At 35.5% G+C, this 19,799-nt stretch overlaps 1 long non-coding RNA gene across 3 annotated transcripts; it reads right to left on the minus strand.

Moving 5' to 3' along the window:
- Positions 1-4,642: 4,642 nt before the first annotated feature.
- Positions 4,643-18,198, minus strand: LOC138332968 (uncharacterized). 3 transcript variants are annotated; one of them, XR_011209912.1, is made up of 7 exons: positions 16,991-18,198; positions 16,581-16,668; positions 14,405-15,557; positions 12,805-12,882; positions 10,028-10,130; positions 6,288-6,457; positions 4,643-4,819 (listed from the first exon to the last, which is right to left on the minus strand). It is a non-coding gene; the product is annotated as an uncharacterized lncRNA (long non-coding RNA). The 3 variants fall into 3 exon arrangements; XR_011209910.1 differs by having other exon boundaries at positions 4,643-6,457; XR_011209911.1 differs by having other exon boundaries at positions 4,643-6,501.
- Between the last annotated feature and the right edge of the window lie 1,601 nt (positions 18,199-19,799).

Below are 19,799 nucleotides of genomic sequence, written 5' to 3' on the forward strand. Positions count from 1 at the left end.
GGAACCATGCAAGTCAAAATATATAAATGCTACCAGTACTTGTGTAAATAGGCTGTACAGTTTTTAATGCTATGCGCAACCGGAAGTGAAGTGACAGTTGAAACTGTAACCAGTAATTAAATGACCACGATGGATCTTCACAAGCTAGAACTAGCTTACAGCGATCCGACCACAGCGATACAGCGATACAGCGATTGCATTATGGGTGCTATACCACGCTTAGTTGCAGAGAAGAAGTCATTTGTATGGAAAAAGCCAAATTGACCCCTTTTGACCCCGCCCCTCAAGCCCCCGGGGGGGTCAGCCCTATCATTTGCACAATTTTGAATCCCCACCCTATAACGATGCTACCATTGCATTATGGGTGCTATACCATGCTTAGTTTCAGAGAAGAAGTCGTTTTTTATGGAAATAGCCAAATTGGCCCCTTTTGACCCCGCCCCTCAGGCCCCCGGGAGGTCAGGCCCATCATTTGTACAATTTTGAATCCCCACCCTATAAGGATGCTACCATTGCATTATGGGTGCTATCCCATACTTGGTTTCAGAGAAGTCGTTTATATGGAAATAGCCAAATTGACCCCTTTTGACCCCGCCCCTCAGGCCCCCGGGGGGTCAGCCCCATCATTTGTACAATTTTGAATCCCCACCCTATAAGGATGCTACCATTGCATTATGGGTGCTATCCCATGCTTGATTTCAGAGAAGAAGTCGTTTATATGGAAATAGCCAAATTGACCCCTTTTGGCCCCGCCCCTCAGGCCCCCTGGGGGTCAGCCCCATCATTTGTACAATTTTGAATCCCCACCCTATAACGATACTACCATTGCATTATGAGTGCTATCTCTTGCTTAGTTTCAGAGAAGAAGTCGTTTTATGGAAATAGCCAAATTGACCCCATTTGACCCCGCCCCTAAGGCCCCCGGGGGTCAGCCCCATCATTTGTACAATTTTGAATCCCCACCCTATAAGGATGCTACCATTGCATTATGGGTGCTATCCCATGCTTGATTTCAGAGAAGAAGTCGTTTATATGGAAATAGCCAAATTGACCCCTTTTGGCCCCGCCCCTCAGGCCCCCGGGGGATCAGCCCCATCATTTGTACAATTTTCAGTTAGTAGCCCAACAGGATGCTACCAGTCAAAATTTTGTTGAAATCCGACTAGCGGTTATGGAGAAGAAGTCCACGGACGCCGGACGCCGGACGCTGCGGTATCCCATAAGCTCACCTCGGTCCTTCGGACCAGGTGAGCTAATAAAAAACAAAAAGGGAAGGGAATTGGCCATTGGATGCATCCAGACCACTATAAGCTCTCAAAGACTTCTAAAAAACACCCCCAAACATCATGTATTTTATTACCTTGAAACCATCTTTTGAAAATCTAATAAGGTCGACCCAGGGGGTCAGCTCGACCGATATGGATGCTAAAATGCTATATCTCAGGTTCATAATTCTATTCAAGTTTGACTCATAAATGAAAATTGAGCAAATAATGTTCATAAATGTGTTTTTTCATATATAACCTATAGTAAACTTGACACCTCTTCCAGGGGGAAAACCCGAGACCCCAGGGTCACAGAATTCACAAATTTAAAAACACTAAAGACTTTTCCATTTAAATAGAGAATTTGATTCTACCATTTCCAGACCTTTAGAAGGTTTTTGAAGTTTTAGCCTATTTGACCCCGCTACCCTGTCCCTATGGTGTTGGCCAGGACCAATATAGATATGATGTTAAAATGCTATATCTCAGGCTAATAATGCTAATCAAGTTTAACTCATTTCATATGGAATTTGAGCAAAAAATGCTCACAAATGTTTTCCCTATATAAACTATAGTAAACTTGACCCCCTCCCCGGGGGGAAACTTGAGACCCCAGGGGTCATATAATTAACAATCTTGTGAAGGACCTTTCCATCTATGAAGAATATTTGATTCTAACAGTTCCACAATTTCACAAGAAGATTTTTGAAGTTTTAGCCTATTTGACCCCTTTTGGCCCCACCCCTAAGGCCCCTGGGGGTCAGTCATGGAAAATTTAATTTCATGATTCAATGGCCATCTCATAGGGATAATTCTGACAACATTTGACTAATTTCCTATTACAAATGACCAAATAATACTCAAAAATGTGTTTTCCCTATATAAACTATAATAAACTTAAAACCTTCCCCAGGAGAAAACCCCGAGACCCCAGGGCCATTATATTCACAATTTTTGTAGAGGGCGTTTTCTATCTATGACTAGAAAGAATATTTGATTCTACCACATTTGTGAGTAGAGAAGGTTTTTGAAATTTTAGTCAATTTTACCCCCTTTTTGGCCCCTTCCAGAGCCCCTTGGGGGTGGGGGTTAATAAAATTCACTATTTTGATTGGCCTTATACCTTAGAAATTTTCATTGAAATTGCTTCTGTGGTTTTGGAGAAGAAGTCGAAAATGTAAATTGTTTACAAACACACGACGGACGAAGACGGACAAAAGGTGATTACAATAGGTCACTTCGTCTCAGGTGACCTAATGAAGATGGGAGTTTACAGGTATTTTTAAAATTTAAGTAAACGATGGGGATAAAACCTTAATAGAAAAAAAAATGAAAATAATTATTCCATTAAAGGTATAAAATGAAGCTTTCTGTCTAATTCTCACTCTTTATCTAATTCCTTCTTTTTTCGCTTTCCCGTCCTCCCGTCTTTTTCTCTTTTCTGCCCCCCCCCCCCCCCCCCCCCCCCCCCCCCCTCCTATTTCAAGGGGGGGGGGGGGTACGCTGGGTCAATCCCCCGTAGATCCGCGCCTGAAAATGCACTAATTTTAGTGTATATCTATTTGATTAGATTACATAATTCGATCACTAATTGTTGTTTTATTAGGGTACTTATCATCAAATTTTACTTATCATCGCCTACAGGTAAATCTCATTGGTTACAGTTTAGCATTTGAAAAGCTACTATCCCTGATTTCTTTTTTTAAATATCTTCTTAAAGATAATATCTTTGGCCATTTTTTTAAAGATAGTTAAGTGTTGACAAATATCATTAGCATGTCAAATATGTGAAGCAACCCCAAAACCTTTAACATTTATCCTGTCAAAAATTTGAAATGTTTTGATTGAAAATCAGTTTGTAGTCAAACTAATTAGCAAATATATTAAAAATGAATATAATATAAAGAATGAATCCTTTTTCATTAGCAAAAATAATTTTAAACAACATTTGCAATTTACTGAACATTCTCACTATGGCATTTTTCTTGGTCCTATTTTTATAGATTTACATGAATACAATTTATATACCAAAGCATCTTGTAGGTATATGAAAGTAGATGTATGAGTACTTGGAATATGGGTGTGTGCTCTTTTTCTATACTTTCTACTCCTTATGGAATAACACTACTGTTTTGCAGTCACTGCGTCAATTGTATAACTTATAGAATTTGTGTGTATATAAATCTGGTATAAATAAATGGTGACGCATGCATGATAAATCTGGTATAAATAAATGGTGACGCATGCATGAGTTTGTACAAATGGGAATATGGTCCTACTTGTTATTGTAATACCTATTGTGTGAATCAGATGGGTTACAGTATGTAGTGAATTTCTTGTAGATAGTTATGATAATTTGTAAATTGCAATGATGAAAAACCTGAATAAAAAGAATATTATGGAAAAAAACTATTTCTGTTAATGACTACATTTTTCTGACATTAAAGGCCCACTACCTTTTTAAAAAAAATCAAAAAAAATCACAAATACGTTCAAAACGTGTATACAAGGGGTCCCCTGACACATACCCAGATTACTGTTAGAAATTATCATTCAGGCAAAAACCCGGAAAAAAAAATTGCACATAAAGGAAAAATACCTAGACCTTTATCACTGCAAAATTTGAAAGAGCTCCACTTTTAAAGTGAATAGCCAGACAAAGAAAACCAGTCTAAATGCATTCATTGGCGTTCCAAAAGTCCTTGTATATAAAAACAACAGTCAAGTTCTGCTTATGTTGTTCTGTGTTGACCATTGAATTTATGGAAAAGCCCAGTGTAAATTAAGCGCAGTTATAAAAATTAATTCGGCTAACTCTTTGAAAGCGAGGCTACCTGGAAATGTCAACATGGACGTTTTAGGATTCCTATAATATAAATGAATTTCTTCGTGTGCAGATCAATTTTGACAGGAAATTCTATTTCATAAGAAATTATACTGGATATATTAACACTACATGTATTATACAGACTTTAGTTTTCCTTGGCGAGACTATTCACTTTAAAATTGACAAATTTTGTCTCAAAGTTAAAATAAATGATGATTTTCGTAATGCGGGTCGTCTTTATGTTTCCCATCGTCATCCTAATTAACGCTTTAGTTTACTCTCACTGCACCAGACGGTAAAACAGGGAGATGAACTGTTAACATGGATTACACACGGCATTCGTTAAAAGGATCAAGATTATACCGGATGCTTATAAATAAATGCCTTTACTGGCAGTAATTATAAGATCCAAATTCATTTTGGCCAAAGAAGTTACTCCGACAGTGTAGACAAGATATGTATATACTGCTTCATATACCTTATCCGAAAAATCAATTATTTCATTTCTAAATATTTTACCTGAAATAAAAACACAAGACTGACATTCTTTTGAATGCTGTATTAAGCTGCTGGATATTTATTAGATGTGTAAAATGTACATATCTGAGTCCTAAGGGCTTTTGTGAAACCAAGCGAGCCACCCAACCTGAAAAATCCTGCAGTGCAGGTTAGCAGGAGGTGCACCAGCACTCAATGCTTAAGATTTCAAATGCTGGATTTTAGAAGGCTGCAAAAACAAATATATGACCGAATAAGATAGTCGTTATTAAACATGACCGAATTAGAAAGGCTTTATTAAACATGACCGAATATGATAGTATTTATTTAACATGACCGAATAGGATATACCGGGTAGTCTTTATTTAACATGACCGAATAGGATATACCAGGTAGTCTTTATTTAACATGACCGAATAGGATATACCGGGTAGTCTTTATTTAACATGACCGAATAGGATATACCGGGTAGTCTTTATTTAACATGACCGAATAGGATATACCGGGTAGTCTTTATTTAACATGACCGAATAGGATATACCGGGTAGTCTTTATTTAACATGACCGAATAGGATATACCGGGTAGTCTTTATTTAACATGACCGAATAGGATATACCGGTTAGTCTTTATTTAACATGACCGAATAGGATATACCGGGTAGTCTTTGTTTAACATGACTGAATAAGAAAGTCTTTATTTAACATGACCGAATAGGATAGTCTTTATTTAACATGACCGAATAAGATTTAGTCTTTATTAAACATGACCGCATAAGATTTAGTCTTTATTAAACATGACCGCATAAGATGGTCTTTATTTAACATGACCGAATAAGATTTAGTCTTTATTAAACATGACCAAATAAGATTTAGTCTTTATTAAACATGACCGAATAAGATTTAGTCTTTATGAAATATGACTGAATAAGATGGTCTTTATTTAACATGACTGAATAAGATTTAGTCTTTATTAAACATGACCGCATAAGATGGTCTTTATTTAACATGACCGAATAAGATTTAGTCTTTATTAAACATGACCAAATAAGATTTAGTCTTTATTAAACATGACCGAATAAGATGGTCTTTATTTAACATGACCGAATAAGATTTAGTCTTTATTAAACATGACCAAATAAGATTTAGTCTTTATTAAACATGACCGAATAAGATATAGACCGAATAAGATATAGTCCGAATAAGATTTAGTCTTTATTAAACATGACTGAATAAGATTTTATCTTTATTTAACATGACCGAATAAGATATAGTCTGAATAAGATTTAGTCTTTATTAAACATGACTGAATAAGATTTAGTCTTTATTAAACATGACCGAATGAGATAGTCTTTATTTAACATGACCGGATACGATTTAGTCTTTATTTAACATGACTGAATAAGATTTAGTCTTTATTTAACATGACCGAATAAGATAGTCTTTATTAAACATGACCGAATAGGATTTAGTCTTTATTTAACATGACCGAATAAGATAGTCTTTATTAAACATGACCGAATAAGATAGTCTTTATTAAACATAACCGAATAAGATTTAGTCTTTATCAAACATGACTGAATAAGATTTAGTCTTTATTAAACATAACCGAATAAGATTTAGTTTTTATCAAACATGACTGAATAAGATAGTCTTTATTAAACAATACCGAATAGGATATAGTCTTTATTTAACATTACCGAATAGGATAGTCTTTATTAAACAGTCTTAAAACAAGGAAACATCCAGTGGACATCTAAGAAACATCTGTAGACACTGTATAAACACTGTAACCTCCACCTCCAAATGGGACATCTCCGTAAAGTTTAAGGTCCAATGTATGCTGGTCCTCTAGAATCCTACACCAAGTCTAGAACATTGCAATTTATATGTACACAGAAATCATTCCAAATTCTACAACAGAGAAAACATCATTAGTTCCTGCACAAATTATCTATAAAAGTAACTAAAACTGATAAGGGAGAAGACTTATACAGACAACACCTGCTGTCTAATCACTTTGATACTTGTCAATAAAAGTGTTTGAAATTAAACTCGAACACTTGCAACTTCCTATAAAACAAACATTCTGAAAAAAAAAGCATGTCCATATATAGGTTGATAGCAATCTCCTCGATTTGAACCCTACAAATGCACACTTACTGCATGTGCCTACCGCATACATCTACCCGACTCAATAAATTTCATTTCGTTATATTTTGAATTACAATGACTTTATAATAGAACTTGATATTACATCATACATCTGGAATTTAAAAAAATCCAGAAATTTGCCATGTGTCGGAATCCCATTTTTTCACAGACGTCAGACAACTGTCATTCTAATCTTACCATGATCTGATAATTATTGAAATATTTAAAAGCTTTTAAGTAAAGTTGTTCTGTTGAAAAGCCATTTTTTTCCAATGACTTAACTTTTTTTCTAAAATAGATTTCTGGAAATAGGAGTTCATATCAAAGTTGAAAATGGAATAAAAAGAATATGATAGTGTGTTTGATTTTGAGCAATTACAACATTGTATGTATCGGATACTTATTTGATGGGAACTGTGGTGGTGGCATTAAAAGTTCATTCTATACTGAAATATTATTAGGGAAGATTTAGCACGTTTAATTTTTTAGAACTTAAACAATCCGAATACAGAAAAAGAAATTGAACTTGTATATTGCCCCTACCTGCTAAATTTTGAAGATGAATTTTCAGATTCAGCGCTTCACAGAAAAAAATTGCAGTTTAAAAGAAAACAAGTCGCTGTTTCTAAAACAATCATGAAAATCGAGTGTCAGTGGGCTTGATTTTTTAAAACCAATACAATTTAAAAAAAAAAAAAAAAATTCAGCTATTCCTTCTGAAAATCAAAATTATTTTTAACTTCATTAAAATGTAAAAATGAAAACCAAATAGTTTTGAAACAAAATAATAAGCTTTGTGGACTGTGGGACAGTACTTTGACAAAATATTTTCCAATTTAGAACATTTAGAATTTGTATAATATTGTGGAGACAGTATCAATTGTACAAAATAGTTTAAATAACAAGAGGCCCAGAGAATATGTACCACTGTGAGTGAAATTCCTATTTCAGATACTGTTCTAGTATTGTACGGAACCAGCCTCAAAATTCTCACTCATTGCCCATCTACATTAAACTACCATAATACTGTCTCGCTCTAAAGAAAATTGAAAACAAATAAAGTTTTGATTCCTTAAGATGGCAGGGTCATGATAAGGGAGACAACTTTGTTTTGTGTAGATGCTTGATTATTGACAGATGCCTCAATGCAAGCTCTACAAGCGCTCAAATGACATGCATGTAATTATGCTGAACAGGGTCATCTTTTGAAATTATTCATAAATTAAATGTACTTATTTCAAAATAACAGTTATAACCTCCATAATCTAATTTTGCGATTTTTTTGTTCACCATATATTGATTAAATGCTGTTATAAATTTAGGATTGAAAATATTGACATCTAGGTGATATATAGAAGGAAGATAACTTCTTAATTAAAAATTGTTATCAATGACATAATATAATAATTCTTGCTACATCTTGGTCTTTTATCAAAATTCCTATCATGTTGATAATTCAATGACTATTGTATTACCATGATTTTCTTGGAAAAAATTATTTTAGCATAAAAACAAATCTACAATTTGGTCTACAAGATAGTGGTCATAATTAAGCTCAAACCAGTATTTATAGAAGAATAAAATTTAAAATTAGCACTTATTTCCAATAAAATATTTTCAATCTATTAATTATTCTTTTTCAATTAACTTACTTTATTTCATTAAAATCTAAAATTAATCATTAAATAATAATATATACAATTTTGAAATTTATGGTAATATTATTACTAAAGAATATAGGAAAGAAGTCCTTTGAAGTGAGAATGTGAATTAGTAGTTTTAATGATAGGGTCAGTTCGTACGCGCCTCCCAAGTCAGTCCTGTCTAGTCGTTTGTGTCCTGTCAGTTGGGAGGTTTTTTGTCAATGTCTTGCAAAGTGAGTATAAGGATTAAAGAACTGTACTTTTCTATATTCTTTAATGGAATACTATAAAAAAAAATCTAGAAAACAAGTTACTCAAAAAACAGGGCATGATACCAGATAGTTTGTTTACTACACTGGTTATCTTTAAACTTTGCATAAGATAGGTTATGAGAAGCATTATTTTGAAAAATATACTGGTTAATGCAAGAGCAATAATGATCCTACTGGCTCTCATAGACTAAAACATAACATTAACAAACGTGTCGTTATTATTATAATCTAAAATTCTGAATTATTTGGAAAAAAACTACTACATAATTTAAAACCAATAGCAGAGAAAAGAATTTGGAATTTTATCTTCTGCAATATAAATATGATTTATTATAAAACTAAACCCGATTTGAAAATTATGGAGGTTTCTGTTTTAATGAAAAAGTAGGTTTTCTTCTTTTAAAGAATAAATGTGCTACAATGCTTCTTTCAGGTCTTCCTTGATAATAGTCAACTTTTGATCCCTAGCCAAGACACCATAGTCTGTAGAGTTGTAAAGAGAGTGGGAGGACTGGTTTGCCGTTGTCAGTATAATGTAAAAGGCTGAGTATGCCTGTTCGGTATCTTTAATGACATGCTCCAGTGAGATAGCACTATAAAAAGTTCCACAATTACTAAACGGCACAACATTTAACATACTGCAGCCTCCCAAAATACATGCGCTGTTCACACATGCATCACATTGTTTACATGATAGACTGCTCTCAGATGATTCTGGCATAGGACATAGATCTAATCAGACAACCAAACAACTAAAATTTTTGAAATGCAGCGATACAGATCCTCTGGACCATTCTGGATCTCTTGTTCCTAACTTGACAATATGTTACAAAAATATAAATATAAGTTGTTTTTTTTGTTTTGTTTTTAAATACTGGGAAATTCCATCTTAATCTTAATTCCAACTTAAGTCTCTTTATTTTCACATAAATCTATGAAAATAGTATTCTCTCTTGAAGAAAAGAAAATTGATAATGTGCATTGAGACCTCAGATCCCTATATAAAAACTGCAGTTTAATTTTAAAATTCAAATATAATCTTCATGGGAGTTTTATAGTAAATGATTACAGAAGAAAGATTTAGAAAATTTTAGAATTGTCTGTGTTATAAATATTTACAACATGTTTTCTGTCTTCAATAACTGATCTATTAAATTGTGAATGTATATCATTAACGAAGTTATTTATTCACCAAGTACATGAATATTCATTTGTCATGCCTGAATGTAACATAAAACAGATGTACTTACAGTTGCATGTTTAATAAACAAATTGTTTTGCAAAACATTTTTCTCATAATTTTATATAAACATCATTATAATGTGATGTTGTAATCTTTAGTTTAGAGGAAAGAAAGATTATCATTATTACCTGAATGGAGCTCTGTTCATCACTAATGGTCACTACCAAGGACCGCCTGCCACTGGGTGTCACTATCCTGGTGGTTGTCTCTTTCCTGTTGGTTGTCACTATCCTGTTTATTATGGTGAAAAACATATGATATGACAAATAAAACATATAAATAACAAAATTAATAATTTGGAAATCATTGTCATAATATAAACAAGGAGCTGCAAAGCATGACATATATATACCCCCACCCCCCCGACTTGGTATACAAAATCAAATACATCAAGGTCAAAGTAACAATTATTTAAGGATTGAATCTTGCTTTGGTCGATTTCATTGGGTAATGAATTGAGTTGCTCTTGAAACAAATTGAATGAACTGTGAAGCGGTTCATGTTGAATTTGTTTCAAGAGCAACTCAATTCATCACCCCATGACATCGACCAAAGCAAGATTCGATACTTATTTTTCAATTCAATCGTATTAGATTTTTGTTGATTTTTGTTTAAAAAATTGCGAATTTCTGGGCTTGTGCAAGTCTACAACAAGAGACGTAAGAAAATAGTGCGTCATTAGAATACAACTAATTAAAAATAAATAGCGCAAATATTACAATTTGTCATATATTTATTTAGAGCAGCTTTATTATCAATATAATCCAGATGAAACATAAAAACATTTACAATAGATTTAGAAGTGATTGCAAAAATCGTCCGCCAAAGACGAGGAAGGATAATGTCTAGACTGTGTGATACGGTTGTCTCCCACTTCGATTCAAAATGGAGAGTCACCGTACGCAACGTGATGGGAACGGTTCTAGTGGTTTATGTAGCCTTTAGCCTTGATACAAGTTAAACAACTGATTAAAGGTAAATCAACACTCATTGACTTTTATATAGAATTTCTTATCGCCGTTTAGGCTTCATGATTTGTTTGTAACCGAGACGTTCTAACTCAGTTTTGACATGCGTCACACAGGGACAATTTTATTGGCACAATACACAAGAGTAACGGAGTCAGTAAAACAAGAGTTCATAAAAATGCTTTTAAAATTGTAGAAATCTGTCCGTAATATTTGCATTTTTTAAGCCATCACTGTTTAGATCTATGCCTAGGCCTAGTAGGAAGCTTCTTAGGCAAAAGTAGGTCTAGATAAAATATTTTCTTGCGCGAAAACCGATGTAAAGATACCAAATTCATACTCAAGTTCATGAGTAAATGAAAGCGGATTTTTTAAGTAGTTTCATCGAGTCCAACTTCAGTGAAAATTGAAATATTCAAGTATAAAAAGTATAAAATGTATGTGAGTATTGTAAAACTGAAATAATAACAGCAGGTAATAAAAAGAAACAATAATTTGGTATCTTTAACTGGGTTTCCATGGAAACAAAAATAATCAAAAAATGGAAGGTCCGCAATAGAAAAACGCGCAACCTAGGCCACTTGTCTGATATATATATACAGGAAGTTTTCAGTTATAGCCAGCAAACAAAAACAGTAATTTGGTACATGTATTTTGACTAAGTTTCCAGTTTCAAAAAGGGTATTTGTTTGAAATATTCAGAAAGTTTAATGGAGCTGCGTTGAACGATTTTGGAGTTATAGTCTGAAAACAAAGGAGAGAGTAATTTGGTATTTTTGACCAAGTTTCCATGGTAACAGAAACAAGAGGCCCATGGGCCTTTATGGTCACTTGAGTTCAGATATAGAATGAAACAAAGACTAGGCCCTTGAAGTAGATCAGTGATTTTATAGATTTGACTTTTTAATTCAATGAAGAGTATTTGCTTCCATCAAACCTGTGAACTCAGATAAAGATTTTTTTAAATTTAGTCATTTTGACCCTGTTTGGCCCAACCCCTCTGGTCCCCCAGGGGATCAGCGAGGACCGATATGGATGTGAAAATGCTATATCTGAGACTAAAAATTCTAATCAAGTTTGACTTATTTTGAAAATTGAGCAAATAATGTTCATAAATGTGTTTTTTCTATATAAAATAAAGTAAACTCCCCAGGGGAAAGCGTGAGACTCCAGGGTCATATTGTTCCCAATTTTCATAAAACCCCTTAAGACCTTTCCATCCATAAAGAGTATTTGATTCTACTATTTCCAGAATTTTAGAAGATTTTTTTAAGTTTTAGCCTATTAGACTCCTTTGGGCCCCGCCCCTCTGCCACCAGGGGGTCGGCCGGGACCAATATGGATATGATGTTAAAATGCTATCTCAATCAGACTTATAATTCTAAGCAATTTTTACTAATTTCCTATGAAAATTGAGCAAAAACTGATCATAAATGCATTTTCCCTATATAAACTATAGTAAACTTGACCCCCTCCCCAGGGTAATTCACCAAAAGAGGTCCATAAGCTGGAGCTGCCATTGGGGAGAGAGTGAAATCAATCTGTATGGTGGAAAACATATGGTATACTGATTTAAACCAGCCAATATATTGTTTATTGTTATAGTTTCTATCAAAATTCTCAGTTACTATTAGAATCTGTGTCTTAATTCTTTTTGAGAAATAACATTAACAATAGTTATAATTATTTTTAATTGACAAAAGGACGAACGAACGCTGGACCACAGATGAAAAGTATAAATCTTGTAATCATAGCAACATTCTCCATAATAAGAAATAGAATCATGTTTTAAATGACCACATTACAAGTGATGATTAGAAACAAAGCAAAGACTGAATAAAATAACAGAATATACCAATATGGAGTTCATCAAATCTTACTGTAATTAATTGAAAATGATAATTCAGTTTTTACATCAGAAGTAAAGTACATCCTACCTGTAGTTTTAGAATTTATCTGTTTACCAAATTCTTCTAGACTCAAATATCAGCCTCAAACATCAAGCCGCGAACAAACTGAAAAAAAAAGAAAAAGACATAAAAATAGTGAATTGACAATGAAATCAGTTTATTGCAATTATCATATATGAATTACTGAAATACAAATGTAGTATTGATAACTTTTTGTTTTATATTGAGTATATATTTGATAATCTCTCTGATCAGAAACAGGGAGTATTGATATTATCAAGGGGAGCCAATCCCAGACAGAAACAGAATCACCTTGAAGAAACATTAGTGTTGCATGGAGGAAACCTCCACAGCCCTTTTGTTTACAAACAAGAGGCCCAGAGGGCCTGTATCGATCACCTGGTTTGTAAAGCCAAGTAATATTCTGAATACAGGTTCATTGTTTCTTTTCTGAAGGAATTTGAATATTTACCTAAAAATGTACACAAGTTCTGTTCCCCTTCTCCAAATGGATGTTTGTGGCCAAATTTGGTAACAACCCATGCAGAAATCTAGGACAAGTAGCAATTTATAGGGTTACCTCAAATTCCCCTGTTGGGCCCCGCCCCTCCTGCCCACAGGGGGTCAGAGCCAAAATTTATACAAGTTCTGTTCCCCTTTCCCAAAGAATGTTTGTGGCCAAATTTGGTTACAATCCATGCAGAACTCTATGACTAGTAGCGATTTAAAGGAAATGTTGACGGACGGACGGATGACGGACGCCGCGCCATTACATAAGCTCACCCAGGTGAGCTATAAATTGCAATATCACTTCTTCAACTTAACACATGTAAGTAAAAAATGTTGACGGACGCATGATATGATTTAAATTCTGCCAAAATCTCTCCTTGAAAATCTGTCTTGTAGTTAAGATTCACACTAATCCAATGATGAAAACATCGTATCTGGTTGTCATCGCAAAGAGACTACAGAACCAAATTATTTCTCATAGATGATAATGTTAACGTTTGCCACTGTCCAGGTTTATCACTAATTTTTAAGAAGGTCATCACACACACCAGTGAATAAATTTTTTTAAAGATATATCATCTTGCTAAACTTTTTGGCAGGAGATGCCATCTTGTGTAAAATTCCCCACCAAAAATTGACCAAAATTTTCATAAAATTCCAACCTTGATTACCTCCCCATGTCAGAAACAAATATTCTATATATGTAATGAGACATAGATTCATATCTTAGATAACCACATTGCAAGTGATTCCAAGAAACAAAACAGAGACTGAAGAAAATAACGAATTTTAACCAGAAATATTATGTTCACCAAATCTTACTGTAAATAGCAGAAAACGATAATTTAGTTTTTACCAGTCAGAAGTAAAGTACACTATTTAAGCATTAAATTGCCTTCTTGGGGGATATATGGTCCTATAATTCACCCAGGATAGCAGACATACTGAATAACATGCGTTAGTATTTGATAACTGGACCCAAACTTTGTGTCAAACATGCTTATTTCCTTTAATTTTCCCTCCATTTTCACTTGTGCTTTGTTCATTGACAATCCTTCATTAATGTAATTTTCACATTTCCTAACTCATTCCTCCTCATTAGCAAGATCTGACCTACCTCATTTTGGTATCAAAGGATTCTTGTTCATTATTTTTTCTTCCCTTGAGTCTTCATGTGTTCTCCATTGTTACAGGCCACAGGCTTGTCTTCTTCGCCATCTGATAACCATCTTCTTGTTCAGTAGATACTTATCTTATCGAATAAATGCTGTGTTGCAATTTTTGCATCTGTGTTTTCCACTTCATTTAGCACTGGAAGCCAACTTATGCCCACTTTCCAGCCTTGGCTTGTGGACTTTGGTCACAGGTGCCCCAATGGTAATCCAGGCAGGCTTTTTGTGATGGTACTTTCATTTTCTGATTGAAGGACAAAGGTTCTACAGTAATCGCACAGTCAAATCAATGCAGTTGACCCCAACAGCACAGCAGTACCCTTTTAAGTGTCTACGTTAACTATAAGTCGGAAAGGTTGCCGATAATTACGGGGACGAATTACTTATTTTCTGTCTTTCCGTCTAGAAAAGTAATCCCGCCCTATACCAGTACACTCTAGTCTTTGTTGATCCCTTTTGGAGTTGTGCACAGCGGTTAGTGACAAAGCGGTGAAATCGACTGGGATTGTAATAGAACCATTCTTCAATCAAATGAAATAACCATCAACAAGCCTGCCTGGATTATCGCTGTGACAATGATGATCAAGGTGGGCTTTCTGTGATAGCAGTTCAATTTTTTATTGAAGGACCAAAGTTCACCAGCAATTGCACTGTCAATTCAATGCAGTTGTCACCTACAGCGCAGCACTACCCTTAAAGTGTCCACATGAACTATAAGTCGGAAAGGTTGCCGATAATTACGGGGACGGATTACTCATTATCTTTCTTTCCGTCTAGAACAGTAATCCCGCCCTAATCGGTACATCCTAGTTAATGTAGACGCTTTTGGAGTGGTGCGCCGCTGTTGATGACAAAAACAATGAAATTGACTATGAGATTGTCATAGAACTTCTGTTCTTCAAAAAATTGAACTGCCATCACAGAGCCTGCCTAGATTATCATTGTGGCACCTGTGACCAAAGCTTTAATCACAAGTCAAACCTAATGGCCAATCTAAGCAGAAAATAAGGAGGCAAAAATGGCAACACAACAAATATTCGCTTAGATAATTTCCTACGTCACAAGAAGAGGCATCAATAGGTAGGAGGGGTCCCCTGTCTAACAGAAGAAGAGGCAATGTCATCTTTGCTTGAAAGAATATATGTGGCCTTATGATTTAAAGTGACAATTATTCCTTGACATCTTAAGACACAAACATTAAAATGGTGACAAATACACATATTTTGAAGCAGATGGTATAAGACAAATTCAAGCAGCAGCAGCAACAGCTGTAACTCAATGATGAATTTACATAGCAACATCAGCATCATCCTTTTGTATTTAACTCTCTTACTGAAAATGTATCTGGTACCTTCCTTTTTCCAGTTTTCAAGACCTTATTGCAAACCGAATATTCTATATATTTTGATAAGGCAAAAAAAGACAGTCTGTTTAGGGTTTTAAGGGCAAAAAAATAGGGTGGGTAGGTCGGATTTATTATTTTTTTTAGTGTCTTTCTCTGTAAAGTAATGGCTGGTGTCATATAAGATGAAGTATCCCCCATAGGATATGTACCTAGATACTTATCCTATGCATAGGATTTGTATCCGAGTACATATCCTATGGGGATACAAATCCCACATGACACCGGAACGGAAGTCTGAGATCGAAATCTCAACTTTTATTTTTTGTTCGTAGGAAAGCGGAAAAAATTAGGGTCAAGGGTAAAAAATTTGGATCTCGGTCAGGTAACCCTTAACAGACACATTTTTGTTTCTAGTCTAATGGATATTTTTCCTATAAAAGACATTAAATTTTCCTATTCTACAACATCTCTTCCTGTTGTCCTGGATTTAGATGGCACTGGGTGGGAGTGGCGGTGTTGGAAGGGCAAATGGAAAATATTTGAAATAATTTAACATGATACTTTATTAGGTCAGGATAACCTATATTGATCGTGTTTTTCTGAAAGAACTTTATGATTCAAATACAACTTTTCATGAGTCTTAAGTGAATGAGGTTTGCTTATCACAAATGGTCCCTATCAAGGAATGCCTGCCATCAGTTGTCACTAGTCTGATGGTGTCACTATTCTTAGAAGTTATCACTAATCTAATAGAGACATTCTTCAGAGATATTTACCATATGCCAGCAAGAGTCACCAAACTAAAACCTAGGTAGTCAGGATCCTCACAGGTCACCAAAAGAGGTACATGTACATATGCTGGAGCTGCCATTGGGGAGAGAGTGAAATCAATCAGTATGGAAAACATATGATATGCTTATTTAAACTTGTCAATACATCGTTTATTTTTAAGTTTCCAAATTCACAGTTACTATTAAAATTCTTTTCTTCTGTTATGAGAAATAATGTTAACAATAACTGTTAATGGACAAAAGATTGGAAGATTGCTGGACCACAAATGAAAAGGGAATTGAACAGCAATCATCTGATAATTGTTTATAAAACCTGCACATTTGCAATAGAACTGTAGTTTAATTTTACAATTTTATAATTAAAACGTTTCATGGTAGTTTTATAGTGAATATACCTTAATGAAGCTCTGCTACAATGTAATTACTAATGGTTGTTTATCAAGGATTATCTGCTATCGGGTGTCACTATCTCCATGGTATCCTGGAAATATGAAAATATATGAAAAAATTATCGTATGACTTCCTGATTTTTTATTTACAATTTTTTTTTTTTTATACAATTTTTTTTTTTTTTTTTTTTTTTTTTGTTTTTTTTTTTTTTTTTTTTTTTTTTTTTTTTTTTGGTTTTTTTTTTTGTTTTTTTTTTTTTGTTTTTTTTTTGTTTTTGTTTTTTTTTTTTTCCATAAAATTTTTTTAATACCCCAGAACATTTGAAAGCTGCCAAGGTTGGGGCCTTGGGGTCAGCCTTTTCAATATAAACAGATGTCCCCTCGCAGGGGGGCTTTCATTCAACAAACGTTGTTACTAGAGACTTTCTATCTCTCTTTCTTTCTTTCTCTCTTTCTTCTTTCTTTCTCACTTTCTATCTTCTTTCTTTCTTCCTTCCTTCCTTCTTTCTTACTTTCTTTCTTTCTCCCTTCCTTCTTTCTTACACTTTCTATCTTCTTTCTTCCTTCCTTCCTTCTTACTTTCTTTCTTCCTCCCTTCTTTCTTTCACACTTTCTATCTTCTTTCTTTCTTCCTTCCTTCCTTCTTTCTTACTTTCTTTCTTTCTCCCTTCCTTCTTTCTTACACTTTCTATCTTCTTTCTTTCTTCCTTCCTTCTTTCTTTCTTCCTCCCTTCTTTCTTTCACACTTTCTATCTTCTTTCTTTCTTCCTTCCTTCCTTCTTACTTTCTTTCTTCCTCCCTTCTTTCTTTCTCACTTTTTATCTTCTTTCTTTCATTCTTCTTATTTCTCTCTCTGTTTCACTCTGCCTTTCTTTCTTTCTTAATTCTACAACTTCCATCTCTTCCTGTTGTCCGGAATTGAGGTGGCACGTGGAGGAATTGAGAATGGGGGTGGGGCTGGGGGGGGGGGGGGGGGGGGTTGGAAGGGCAAATCAAACATACTTAAGATGACCACCATCTTATAAGCAAACTTTGAACTTCTTCTAAAGTTCTGTTGTGGTGGGGCAGGGCAGGGAGGGGCGGGGCGGGCCTGGGTGGGGCGAGGGGGTTGGAAGGGCCAATGGAACATATTTAAGATGACCACCATCTTACAAGCAAACTTTGAACTTCTTCTAAAGTTCTGTTGGGGTGGGGCGGGGCAGGGAGAAGTGGGGTGGGGGGGGAGGGGTGGGGCGGGGGGCTGGAGGGGCAAATCGAACATATTTTAAGATGACCACCATCTTATAAGCAAACTTTGAACTTCTTCTAAAGTTCTGTTGGGGTGGGGCGGGGCGGGGGCGGGGAGGGGCGGGGCGGGGAGAGGTGGGGTGGGGGGGGGGAGGGGGGGAGAGGTGGGGGTGGGGGGGGGAGGGGCGGGGCGGGGGGCTGGAGGGGCAAATCGAACATATTTAAGATGACCACCATCTTATAAGCAAACTTTGAACTTCTTCTAAAGTTCTGTTGGGGTGGGGCGGGGGGGCAGGGAGAGGTGGTGGGGGGGGGGGAGGGGCGGGGCGGGGGGCTGGAGGGGCAAATCGAACATATTTAAGATGACCACCATCTTATATAAGCAAACTTTGAACTTCTTCTAAAGTTCTGTTGGGGTGGGGCGGGGGGGGGGGGAGGGGAGGGGCGGGGCGGGGAGAGGTGGGGGGGGGGGGGGGGGGGCGGGGGGCTGGAGGGGCAAAATCGAATATATTTAAGATGACCACCATCTTATAAGCAAACTTTGAACTTCTTCTAAAGTTCTGTTGGGGTGGGGCGGGGCAGGGAGGGGCGGGGGGGGAGGGGGGGGGGGCGGGGCGGGGAGAGGTGGGGGGGGGGGGGGGGGGGTGGGGCGGGGGGCGGGGGGGAGGGGCATATTCTATTGATTTTGTTCAGTAATGTTTGTTTGAAAGCTCTCTTTTTAGTTTTTTCATCCTTTTAAGTTGTTTTGTATATTAGAGGAATTTAAACTAAGTGCGAGTCATATCTTGACTTTTTAAGTTTACTACCAAAGACTATTTACGGTTTTTCGAAGGCTGAACAAATCCTTATCAGTCCAAAGCGTCCTTTTAATTCGCTCGCTTGCATTTATCGTTTTTCCTAATGTTAACAGACATACATCGTTTTGTAGCTTTTCATACATGTTTGTAATTAAAGAAGTCGCGTTCTCAATTCCTTAAGGTATATTCATAGTTAGTAGTTGCACTATATCGTCTCTAAATATTACATCCCCCAAAATTTCAATGAGCTTTCCATAATACATAATTTTAACAATTCCTTCCATTATGTGATTTCATATCTGTATTTTGTAAAGGTAAATATTACATATGATTGAAAAAAATATATACGAGGAAAAACCCAGGATTATCTGATATTTTACAATCCAAAAACGTAATTGTTTGAACATGATAAATTTTGTTTGCAAATTGTGTGAATCCGCGGATTCTCACAAAAGTTTGCAAACACAATTTATTTCATACCCCGATGAAATTAAAAAATAGTGACTTCAATACTTATAATTAATTTCCCAGGCTACTTTATAAAATGAAATACATTTACACGTACGATTCCATTGATTTTTTCCAAGGGATTATTTTTTCCAAATCAATACGCAACGTCAATGTTTCTATTGTGACGTCATGATAACGTCGGGAATTCCGCGCCATTCAGCCGCCATCTTGAAAACACATTTTGAACTTCTTCTCAAGTTCTACCGGTGCGATTTGGCTGAAACTTGCATGAAATGATCCTGACATGGTCCCGACAAAGTGTTGTTATTTTTCGGGTCAAT

Source organism: Argopecten irradians, chromosome 10 (genome assembly GCF_041381155.1).
Source record: "Argopecten irradians isolate NY chromosome 10, Ai_NY, whole genome shotgun sequence".
NCBI lineage: Eukaryota > Metazoa > Mollusca > Bivalvia > Pectinida > Pectinidae > Argopecten > Argopecten irradians.